The sequence below is a fragment of the Apium graveolens genome, unplaced genomic scaffold, assembly GCF_009905375.1.
Source record: "Apium graveolens cultivar Ventura unplaced genomic scaffold, ASM990537v1 ctg2747, whole genome shotgun sequence".
NCBI lineage: Eukaryota > Viridiplantae > Streptophyta > Magnoliopsida > Apiales > Apiaceae > Apium > Apium graveolens.
The window spans coordinates 22,995-34,491 of record NW_027417787.1 but is presented as its reverse complement, the minus strand read 5'-3'; positions in this window follow the sequence as shown (position 1 = coordinate 34,491).

Sequence of the window (11,497 nt, the reverse complement as noted above, 5' to 3'; positions counted from 1 at the left end):
TCTCATCGTCGTCTTGGACGTTATACTCCGATCACTAATGCAATTTGATGTTTATCTGCAAATAGAGTCGCACCTTCATGCTAGTCTTACATATACCTAGGAAGGTAGATATCATTCCTCGCGCAGCGCCCGATATGTGCTAAGAATCTTCTCGCAATGGTGGTGCCTTTGCAGCTTGCAACTTTGACTCTTCATCAGCTTCCATCAACTCGTTGCCTATATAAACAGTTATGAAAAATAGGACACATGGTACACAGGGTATAACTGGTGTAATAAAATAGGTGCAATAAAATGAATGACAATACCGGAAAGGAAAGGTGCTGATATATATAGATCAAAAGTTTTGGGTAGTACAAGCGTAAAGACGCTTCGAAAGTAAAAGCAAAAGGGTACAAAAACCCACTCACTAGTCAGCATAGCTAGTCTATAAATACAACTCAAAAGTCTACTGATCACACTACACACTACACACTACTATACATACTACATAACCATCACCACACTGCTCAGTATCTCTGATCTCTAACTCATGGCAAGTCTGGACCTCCAATCTCCTCAAGCTCCTCTAAAACCCACTTAGCCCATTCCACTAGGAAATCAGGGGTGATGTCCTCATGTGTAGCCTCAACAATCCTCACTGCAGCTGCTTCTACGAAACGCCTGGAGCCTCTCTCTGAGTCGCCTCTCACCAATCCCAAAGAGTCTCACAAATATTTCAATAATCGGTGTTGATGATGATTTGTCAATAATCGGTGTTGATGTGAATATTAATTCAGAAAAGAGGCATGCTACTAAAAATTAAGATCAATGATGTTGTTGTTGAGGACAATGTGAGTGAGGATGATGAAATTAATAAATAAAGCAATATCCGCGATGATGGTTCTTTCTCTTTCACTAATTGTCCCAAAATTACCATTTCCGAATCTAGAGATAGCTTATGTGGATCAGCGGTTGGGTATTGATAAATTTCCTTTCACTTTTGCCTCTATTTATAAGGCGCCTAAACTTGAGGACACGTGGTACAAGGTCGACATGAAAGACACCAGATTGTTCAAATATTTCTCAAACACTGGTTGATGATCCACTTAAAAACAGCTGTTAAGTTTCAAGCAGAAGAAGAGGGAGAAGATCGAGGTATCTCTTTGATCCTTGATGTATAAGTCAAGATGCTCGACTGCTCATGAAAATGTGAGAAGTGAAGACAAGCTGCCACCTTAGCCTCCACCTCGTGTGAATGTTAATGGAGTTTGTTCTTTTCGTGGTGCTGAGGTCTATCGTTGGTTTAATATCATAAATTTTTCCAAAGTTGCAGAAGCATTCACGTCAAATATTTCTTATTGATGTCATATTTTATTTTTCTATGTTTGTTTGGAGATTTTTTGGAGGATTAAAACAACTCCTAATGATATTCTTGATAGTTTTTGTGGTGGTCAATTTGATAGATAATGTGGATATTGCGCACTACAGTGCTTCAATCGAGGTTAGTAATCAAGTGAAAGACTCAAAGTGCACTTTTAGGGATGCAAACCAACGTGTTGGTAATGTAAATTTTTTGTATTATAGCTATTATAATTTGTATTAGTAATATATTATTGTAATGTAAATATTTTTATAGATTTTTTATATAGCATTTTTGTATAATTTTATTTAATTTGTACTCTCTCAAGGTGTCTTGATAAATTTTGTGTGAATTATTTCAGGATTGTAAGAAAAAGGAAAAAAATTAGGCATGCAATTATTCTCCATGTGGTGCAATTAGCACCTGAAAAAGACATTTGTGACCACTATGCAGATTTTACTATCCACGGTGTGTCCGCTCTCTGTATTTGGGAGCGGAAAATATTAAATCGGAAACACAGTGCTCTGACTTGTGGGACACGTAAAAAAATGTGATTCTCGCGGTGCGTGTCGCCACACAACATGTACCTGTCATGTTAAACCCCCACGTGTAAAACACTCCCCCTACAATTTCCCGCTGCTGAACCTGTAATAACCGAGAAAATTATGTGAATATTTTGTTAAATAAATATATTTTGTGTTTATAAAAGTTAAAATGTTTATTTGCCATGATATGACATGCAGTAGTTGCTATTTGTGTTCCATTGGACCAGAAACTTTTTCGATTGACTGTTGTGTTTAAAATGCATTTATACGAATCAATTTACAATCTGGATGCATGTTTATTAGCGTTTTTATCGAGGTACTCATTTTATCTCGTTTTATGTGCATTTGAATGTATCTTGTGTGTTTTCGGAGTTTTCTGTTAATTTAGGAATCGTTTTGATTTCTCAAAACTCAATGGACCGGGACCCCATCGGGACGTCAAACCGTTACAAAATTCATGTTTTTATTTTATAGAATTATACATATTTCAAATACTCATTATTTTTGCATTTTTGAATTATTCAAATTTTTGGGGAATTTTGACATAAATTTTATATTTATTTGCTTTTAAAATTATTCCCCAAAATTATTATTTCTGGGCTTAATTATTTTAAAGGATAAAACACCCTAAATTCATTTTGGGATATTTAATTTCTTAAAAATATAAATAGTTGCAAAAATTTATTTATTCATTTTTTTATCAAAAATTTAGATATAAGAAAATTGAAGAATAAGAGTTTGGGGTGAGATTATGTTCTTGATCCTTATCCAGTGATTCCGAAGCTACATTGATCTATTGTTGACGCTTTAATATCGAAATTAAAGCTCTCATCGAGCTCTTTGTTTTGATATCAATTTCATTACCTCAAGGTAATCGAATCTTAAATTCAATTTTGTTCGAAAGTTCTCAATAATTGGGGGTTTCTGATTTATGCTGATTTTTGGATGATTTCTATTTAAGGTATTTAGCTTTAACAGGTTTATATCAATCGAATTACACAGTTTTTATTGAGGTTTAAGTCCATTTAGGGTAAGTCGAGTTAATTTTCATAAAGTTTCATTTTGTTCTTCAATTTTTTAGTTTATGATTGATTGTTTGGAAGTTTAGATGTTTGTAGTGATTGTATTCGTCTCGAGCATCACTTTGATAGGTGATTTGTAGAGATTTGGTTGTGTTTTTGTAAATATCTGAAATTGACCAGTTTCTCAAATCAGTTTTATGTTCTTATCAGTGATTGTTAGGAGATATAGATATAGGGAATGGATTATACATAGTGTAAGCTTCGTTTTCGTATGTACTACAGAATTTGGTTCTGTTTTCTAAAATCTGAGTTTTTCGACAGAGTTGGGTTTAAGTTCGCAGGGTTTTTGAAAGATATTGCTGGGATCGACGATTCTGGTATCCATTATTGTTGTTGATGCTTCAGTTAGACTTCTCGGATGTTGCTCATCTGGTTTGGACTGAGAATCGAGAACAATCCAGCCATTTTCGGCCGGAACAGGGCTCACCGGAATCGGTAGAACCCGCCAGAAACTGGGTTAATTCCAGAATCCGGTCGTTATTCATACCAGACCCGGACCTGTTCTTGGCAACCCAGTTGGGTGACCCGAGTTCGATACATCCAAACCCAAACCCCTTTTCCCAAAACTGTTTGTAGGTTTTATATTTAAAAATAATTTCAAAATTCTATATTGAATTTCAAAATTCATTTTAAATTCCAAAATCTTATTTTAAATTCCAAAAATTATTTTACTTAATTATTTTAAATAATTAACTCAATTATTTTAATTCCAAAAATATTTTATTTTCATATTTTGATAATCCAAATTTGATTTAATTATTTATAATTTATTTTAGTTATTTTTATAATTTATTTTAGTTAATTATTTATAATTGATTTAATTAATTATAATTGATTATTTTTTAATCAAGCAAAATAATTCCTAAAAATTACTTTTAAGCGTTTAAAATTTATATTTGGTTATTTAAAAAACCAATTAATATTATTATTCATTGATTTATTTTTATTTAATTCTTATTTTATTCGTAATAAATGAACCGTTCATCCGTTTAATAAAAAATGAATGCGTATAGCCAGCAGTTATAAGCCAAGGTAATAGCGAGAAATTATCGAGCATACCAGGCAAGTATCCATATCTTCACTTATCGTTCAAGTGATATTTATTTTTAATCCTATTATGCATTTTTGTATTATTCTAAATTCAGAATAGTTTATCATTCTACTATCATATTGTTAATTATATCATACAAGTAATTCTCGAACCTCCTTATGTTATATTATAAGTACTGTTTCCCCATTCTAAGTAAACATTTTACATTTCGCTGTAAATTACTTTATACAATGAACTTGAGACGAGATTAGCAAATAACTAATTGTTCTAGTTATTTCGCCATTAGTTGTGGAGATAACTCCGGACCATGTGAAATGAGGGGTTATAGTCAAGGATGTTGTTTGATTCAGCTCCTTTGATTAAAAATATTTATGGATTGAATGAATGCGTAAGTGACCGGGGCGGATGGTCTAGCGGAGGGCTATGTATTAATTAAATATTATGATACAACTTGTTCCATAGGCAGATATATTGTCTTTTATTTGAGTACTCATGTTTTGGGACATGTTTCTACGAATCATAATCCAGTGCTATCACACGGGCTGATCAGCATGTGATAGTACGCCCGTCGGTGAAAGATTCCAATCTAAAAATTATCATTTATTATTTATAACTTATTTAGCTTTTATAGTTGATCAAACATCACTGGTTATATCCTGTTATTCAGTAATTATCAAAATGTGGTTTATCATTTCAAGCATTCCTTTTATAATACTTGTTGAGCATTTCTTCCGCTCATACTTGTTAATTATTCTAATCTTTCAACTAAGTCAGAGCAGACTTGAGTTCCTGGTTTCATGAAGAGTTGTGTAATTGTAAATTTGGTGAGTTTTCCAGGGAGACTGTTTCGGACGCTTGACTAGTATAAAGGTTTGTAATAAAATTTGAATAATTTGTAAAACTAAATAGGCTTATGGGTTATAATAATATTTGGTTTTATTTGTCTATTTCATACTATACCTTTGATCGATCCAGTTACATGCAAGGGGTAATATTTAATATTTTATTCCACTGTGTTTATATATGATGGTTTATCGGTTAGTAGTGACTCCCAAATCTAGCCCCGGATTTGGAGGGCGTCACAGAGTGGTATCAGAGCTACAGGTTATGGTCACTGAAACACGCTTAGGGTTGTCCTAAATAAGTCATAGGAAATCACATAAGGTAAGCACGTGTAGTCTAGCTCTTATAGAATTAATTTTAGGTTATGGGCTGATTTATAGCTAAGCTGATCAGGTTCCCTGTTTTGCGTGCAGCATTAGGCTTTTATGACATTGCTTTGCTATTTTGTTGGTTACCCGAGGATAGTGGGAAGTAATGAAAGAGGTTGGAAGTTTGTGTTGCAACCCTATCTTCGTTAATTTTCTTTGTGTTATTATTCTTGAGATAATAAGCAGAATTATGTGATAATCATGTCACATGTGTTAATATGGTAGCAAGTTTATGATATTTTGAAAAGAGATAATGCGTGCGAATTTTGACATGATAAAGATTGCTACATATTTGACACTATGCTTGATAGATTATTATATATTGCTTATTTTCTTACAAGAATAATGGCACCAAAGAGGAGGAATAATCCAGGAGAGGATTGTACCGAGAATCATACAGATCCAGGATTGTCCAGATGTTGGGACTGATGCAGCAAAAGGTGTTGCATCTTACACAGCACAACAACAGTAACAACAACAACAGTAGTACAGGAGCAACAAGCACATCACCACATGCAGTAACTTTTAAGCAATTTCAAGTTGTGAAACCATTTGACTTCGAGGGAAGTGCTGACCCCGTGGAAGCCAATGCATATGAAGATCAAGTATTTCCCGTGGAAGCTGTTTCTGGATAAGTATTTCCCGAGGTATATGAAGAACCAAATGGAGATCAAGTTTTTGAATCTTATAGAGGGTGATCTTATTGTCGCTGAATATGAGGCCAAAGTTACTAAATTGGCGAGGTTTGTGCCAGATCAGGTTGATATAGATGAAACAAAGGAAAGAAGGTTTGAACAAGGATTGAAATTTTGGATTCAAAATAGAGTGTCCATGTTTGAGTTGACTTTATATGTGGCAGTTGTTCAGAAAGCGATGGTGATTGAAAGTAGGAGTGACACGTCTCAGAGAGAAAATGACGAAAATAAAAGGAAAATAGAAACCTCAATAAGAGGTCAACACAGGGTAATTTCCAGGACCGTTTAATCGAAAGGCTAGACAGGGTAACAAATGGGGATTCACAAGACCCCAATCAGGAAATGAGGGACAGGGCAACCATTTTTAGAATTCAAATTAATAGAGGTCCAATCTCCCAACAATGCCAAATTGCAAGTTTTATGGCAGAAAGCACTTTGACGTGCTTCAAATGTGCAAGAAAGGATACTTTCTAATATTTGTTAGAATCTGACCCCAAGGTCAGAATTTAGGGGTTATTTATTATAAGTGTGGAAAGCCAGGGCATATCGCCAGAAATTGCCCAACACACCAGGAGGAGATTGGATAAAGGACCATCCACTAGCGATTCTGATGCTAAGGCGCGAAGGCTGCATAAGATCATTCGTTGGATGTTGTTTGTGTGTGATGAGTAACATACCAAGGATCACATGTGCTCCATCTCAGGGTGTGCCAAGGATTCAAGGACTGCCACTCAACCAAAGCCAGAACATTCAATATGACTATGATGTTGTTCAGAGTTTCGACATGGTTGCAGGTATGTGTGACGACTGAGAATTGTTCGACGTAATTAAGTCAATAAAGTATGCTTTATATGATGATATATGTGACTAAGTTGTTGATTAATTATCTTTTCTGTATATTAATATAGGAGCGTAAGTAAAAACATTCCAATTTAAAGAGTCAGCTTAGGAATAACTGGTGTGTCGGGCCGTCAGGTAGAACGGAACCCGTCCTAATAGGGATATAAGATATAAATGTGAATTATGTGTGAGTGAAATGATGTTTAAATAAATATTTCATCCTAAGTGACGTGTCGGTCAAAATGATAATGAGAAGCGTAATCGAAACGCTGAGCGTCGGGCCGTCAGGCTGAACGTCACCCGGTACGCGTAAAAGGATAAAAGATTAAAAAAAGCGCAAATTCTCTAATCAGACCTGAGTTGTTATGTGATCGTATATGTGTGCTTGCTTGTCTGTGTGCATGACTATGTGCTCTGTGACATTTTTTGAATATAAGGGAATTGTTTGATTAAATAAAGGTTTATTTTAGCCTTCGCGAATTTTATAAAATCATCTGATAATAACTGCATGAGATTGTTCTGTTATCTTGGTAATAATCCTGTATATATTTTAAAAATGATGAATGTTAGTTTTAGCACGAACTGGCGAAAATCATATAAAATCAACTGTCTGCTCAAAAATCTATTATGAGTAATGGTTGAAAAACTAATTTTGAGATCTACGTATTAAAATTGTCACTTGCAATAATTTTTGACTTTCCGAGAGGGATATAATTTTATAATTGATTTTATTACATTTGATTAAAAAGAAAGCTCAATTAGGCATAAAAGGGATTTAGATTACTAAAATGCCCTTGCCTTTGATAGTTTATAAATTATTGCCCCCCCCTTTTCTTTTCTTTCTCGTGCTCTCCACTCTCCGCTTCTCTTTTCTTTTCACCTCTCCCTTCGGCTACTCCTCTCTCTCTCTCACTCTCACTCACACTCCCCTCTCTCTCTCTCCCTCTCTCTCATCTCTCCCTCTCTCTTTCTTCTCTCTTGCATCCTCTCTCTCTCTCGGCTCTCTCCACTCTCTTCTTTCTCTCTTGCATGCAACACTCAAACCTCACTTAAACTCAAAGATATTGCTCTCTTTAGTCTCTATTTTCGGTATACATCTCAATTTCCATTTGTATGAGTATTTGTGTAAGTGTTTGGTGATCATCTTTATATTAGTGTTCAAGGAAATTGATTCCTTGATACAAAACTATAAGAGTGAATTCAAGAGGATTATGTGGTTTAAAACTCAAGAGGAGACCCGTTTCAGGCTCTCTTAAGTTCGACCACCACCGGCTATGATCCAAGGAGAGCCGGTGGAGTTTTTATGATATGTTAATTTGATTTTTAAGCTTTGCATGTTTTGGTTTCTTGAAGGTTTGAAAAAGGGTTTTGTATTTTAGAAACTCAACTATGTGATTGATAAATGGCTGCATTGACTGTTTTAAAAAGAATTTGGATGTGTGTAAATGATTTGTTGCTTAGAAAATCAAAAAATTAAGGTTTGCATGTTTGGGTTGTAATTCGGCTTTGTTTAATTAGAAAGGAAATTAGATTTGATGACTTGATCTTAGTAAAAGCTAAGCCTAATTATTGAAAAATGTGATTGCATGTTAGTTTTAAAGAAGAACAAGTTATGCATGTCACTGTTTAGTTCTTGAGTTGTGAATCATGATTAAGCCGAATAAAAATGAGATTAGAAGAGATTAATTTGAATGATTAAAAGAATGCATGTTGATTGAATGAATTGATTAAAGTTGGAGTCACTAGGTGATGCTTGGTTTTGGTGTTTAATGAATTGAATGACTAAGTAAAGGTTTAAAACAAGTTGGGAATGTAATTTAACACTTTGCATGTCAAAGATTGATCCTTGCATGTATGATTATTGAAAAACCCGAATGGATCTTATGCTTAAAAAGAGAATTAAGTTGATCTTTGCTAAATATATTAGTGGCTAGTGAGAACTTGATTGCATGGTAATGATTGGATGGTGTTGTGTTCGAATTTTGATAATTAAAAGAAGGTGTTGATTTTCGATGCTATTGTGATTATGATTCGGATTTTTGATTAAAAAGGATGAAGTTTAATTGTGTAAATGACCCTTGTGATTTATATTATTTGTGTTTGATTATATGAGATTGAAATTGAGTATACCGTGCTTGTATTTTATGTGTATGGCCGAATGGTATATAAGAAGAAAAGCGACTGATTTGATTCCAATACCTTGCTAAGTGATTGCATGTGAAATCCTAGGAGATATGTGATTCATTTGTGTGATTGGTTATGTTATAGTTCGAATTAAGGAATAAAATGACAAGGGAATTAAATGGTTTGTTATTAAAGAACTATAAGTGACAGTTATGGTCGCAAAAGGTTTAGTTGTGAATAAATCATGTACTCGTAAGAGTTATATTAGTGTGATTTGAGAAATAGTTAAGGTTAAGCAAGTACGCGTCGATTGTTGAGTATATAAAGATATAGAGGTTACGATAAAGGAATATGTTATATGCTATGTGCTTATGTGTATAAGCTATACTCGTATATTTGAGTCAAAAATATAATCGAGCTATCGTATTGAGTGATCATTCCGGGAACGAGAGTTGAGAAACTGATTAAGGTTTTGGTTTTTATTGTAGGTTCGGAGCGTGAGGGCATTCAGGCTAGGAAATGAAATGGTATACTAGGTGGAAGTAGTTCAACCTTCAGGAAAGCAAATTCAAGCAAGTAACTCTCATTTTTTGGTGAAAATGATTATAGAGAGGTTGATGTTCATACCATGTAGAGTATGGAGTTTTAATTAATGAACCCTGTTAATGACTTGAGATATCCTGTTTTGATTCTGATATACTGTTATTGATAATCTTACTGATTCAACCCTTTTGTAGCCTGTTCTTTCTGTTCAAGTTATTTATTAAGCCATGAATTGTATTGAACCCTATAATTATCCTTGCGAACCTTATTTAATGATACCTTATTTCTTGATCACCCTATTGATCCCCAAACAGATGTTGATCCTTCTAACTTAAGTACCTTGTTAACCTTAAAACAGAATCATTAAGAATTGTTCCTTGCTTATCCTTGAATCATTCCTTGAACTTTGTTTTTCTTAAAATTTGACTTAAGAATGAGTTTCGACTCGGAAGAGTCTGAATGATTTCATATTTTTGGTAATGATAAAATGGATTTTAGATAACCTGTTTATTTTTCCAACACAAGGTTTTCCAAACGAATTCTTGATGGATTGGATTGGGACGTAAGAGGCTAGTGGGACTAGTCCAGTCATGGTAAGAGGCTAGCGGGGATAGTCCAACTTAAGGCTGAAATTATGCCGATTGGTACCTTAAAGACCGGATGGAGGTTGGTACGGGTTGATCACTCGTATTATAATGAAATGGAAAGATAAAGTGATCCAATCAAGGGTTCTAAATGATTATTTAAAAGGGAACTGAAACTTTCTGTTCAGTAAATTGATTCTTTAAAATGAAAATGGTTTATATTATTTTGAAAAGAGTTGATTATGTTAATGTGAAGCTTAAAGCTCGAGAACCCTGATTCTTAAATCTGTTGATCATATGATTGATTCCATATAATGAAATACTGTTTCTTTCCTCTTTTTGAAAGATCAATTCTGATCCTTTAATGATTTGTGATGAATGTCGGCTTTCGTCCTACATTGAGCCATGTTCCTTAAAAGCTCTAAATTGTTCCTTCAAAACCTTTCCTTAACCCAAAAGCTGGAAATTTGCCACCTAGAACAAATAAAGTAGAATGCCCTGAGTTTGGTAAAGTATATTGTGGATTTGATATCGTAGAACTGCTTTATAGTTAATTGTTGAGTTTTATACTCATATGTTTTGTTTTATTCCAACCATGGCAGTTAAGCAAGAAGATGGCCAAGCTTAGGCGCACTGCTCGTAAGAGCGTACCTGGTGGGCCCTATCGTGTTGAGGGCTTCCGGTTGCCAGAGCAGGTAGTGGTATTTTTGAGTGAGCACGCGCTTAGAAGGAAATCTGTAAAGATACAATGGGTTATCTGTCGGTTCCCAGCCGGAATCGATATTGTTTATCAAATAATATTCTGGGGTTGTAATTTATATTTTGGGATTGGTAGTTGTAATCTTGTCTCATACTTTATCCTGTTGATCATGTTAGTAGTTAATCGGGATTTATGTTTATTTAATTATTAGATTAAAGGTGTGTGAGTCCTCATTTCCTAACCCCGAGATTGAGGGCATCACAAGTTGGTATCAGAGCTACATGATCTAGTCCCTGAGACAAGTTAAGAATGAAAAAGGGTATTTTGGGTATATATCTATATCGCGAGAGAGTTCGACTCATATAGAGTTGAGTTAGACTATTAGGTATAGTCTAAGGAAAGTGTATATCAATTAGAGTGGAAACTAGAGTTAGGGTATGAGTTAGCTTGAAGCTTTATTTAACCCTAACATTGTTTCTTGGTTGATGTTTTGTGTTTTCTCTCAGGATCCTAGTAGTGGTAGTGACTCAGACTCAGAGATTAGTTTCACCGGTACCCCAGTGGACCCCATTCCACCCTCTCTAGAGGAGCCTGTGTATGTTAGTTCAGACCCAGAGGAGGACCCTTCTTAGAGTAGTGAGATCCCTATGCAGATTTCACCCTTGATGCCAGATTCAGAGACCCCTGCCCCTGAGCCAGAATCTGAGATGCCTAAGATTGTACCTGTCAGTGTTGGTGGTAAGTTAGACCAGGATCGAGACTTTGTGTACCCTCACATTCCTG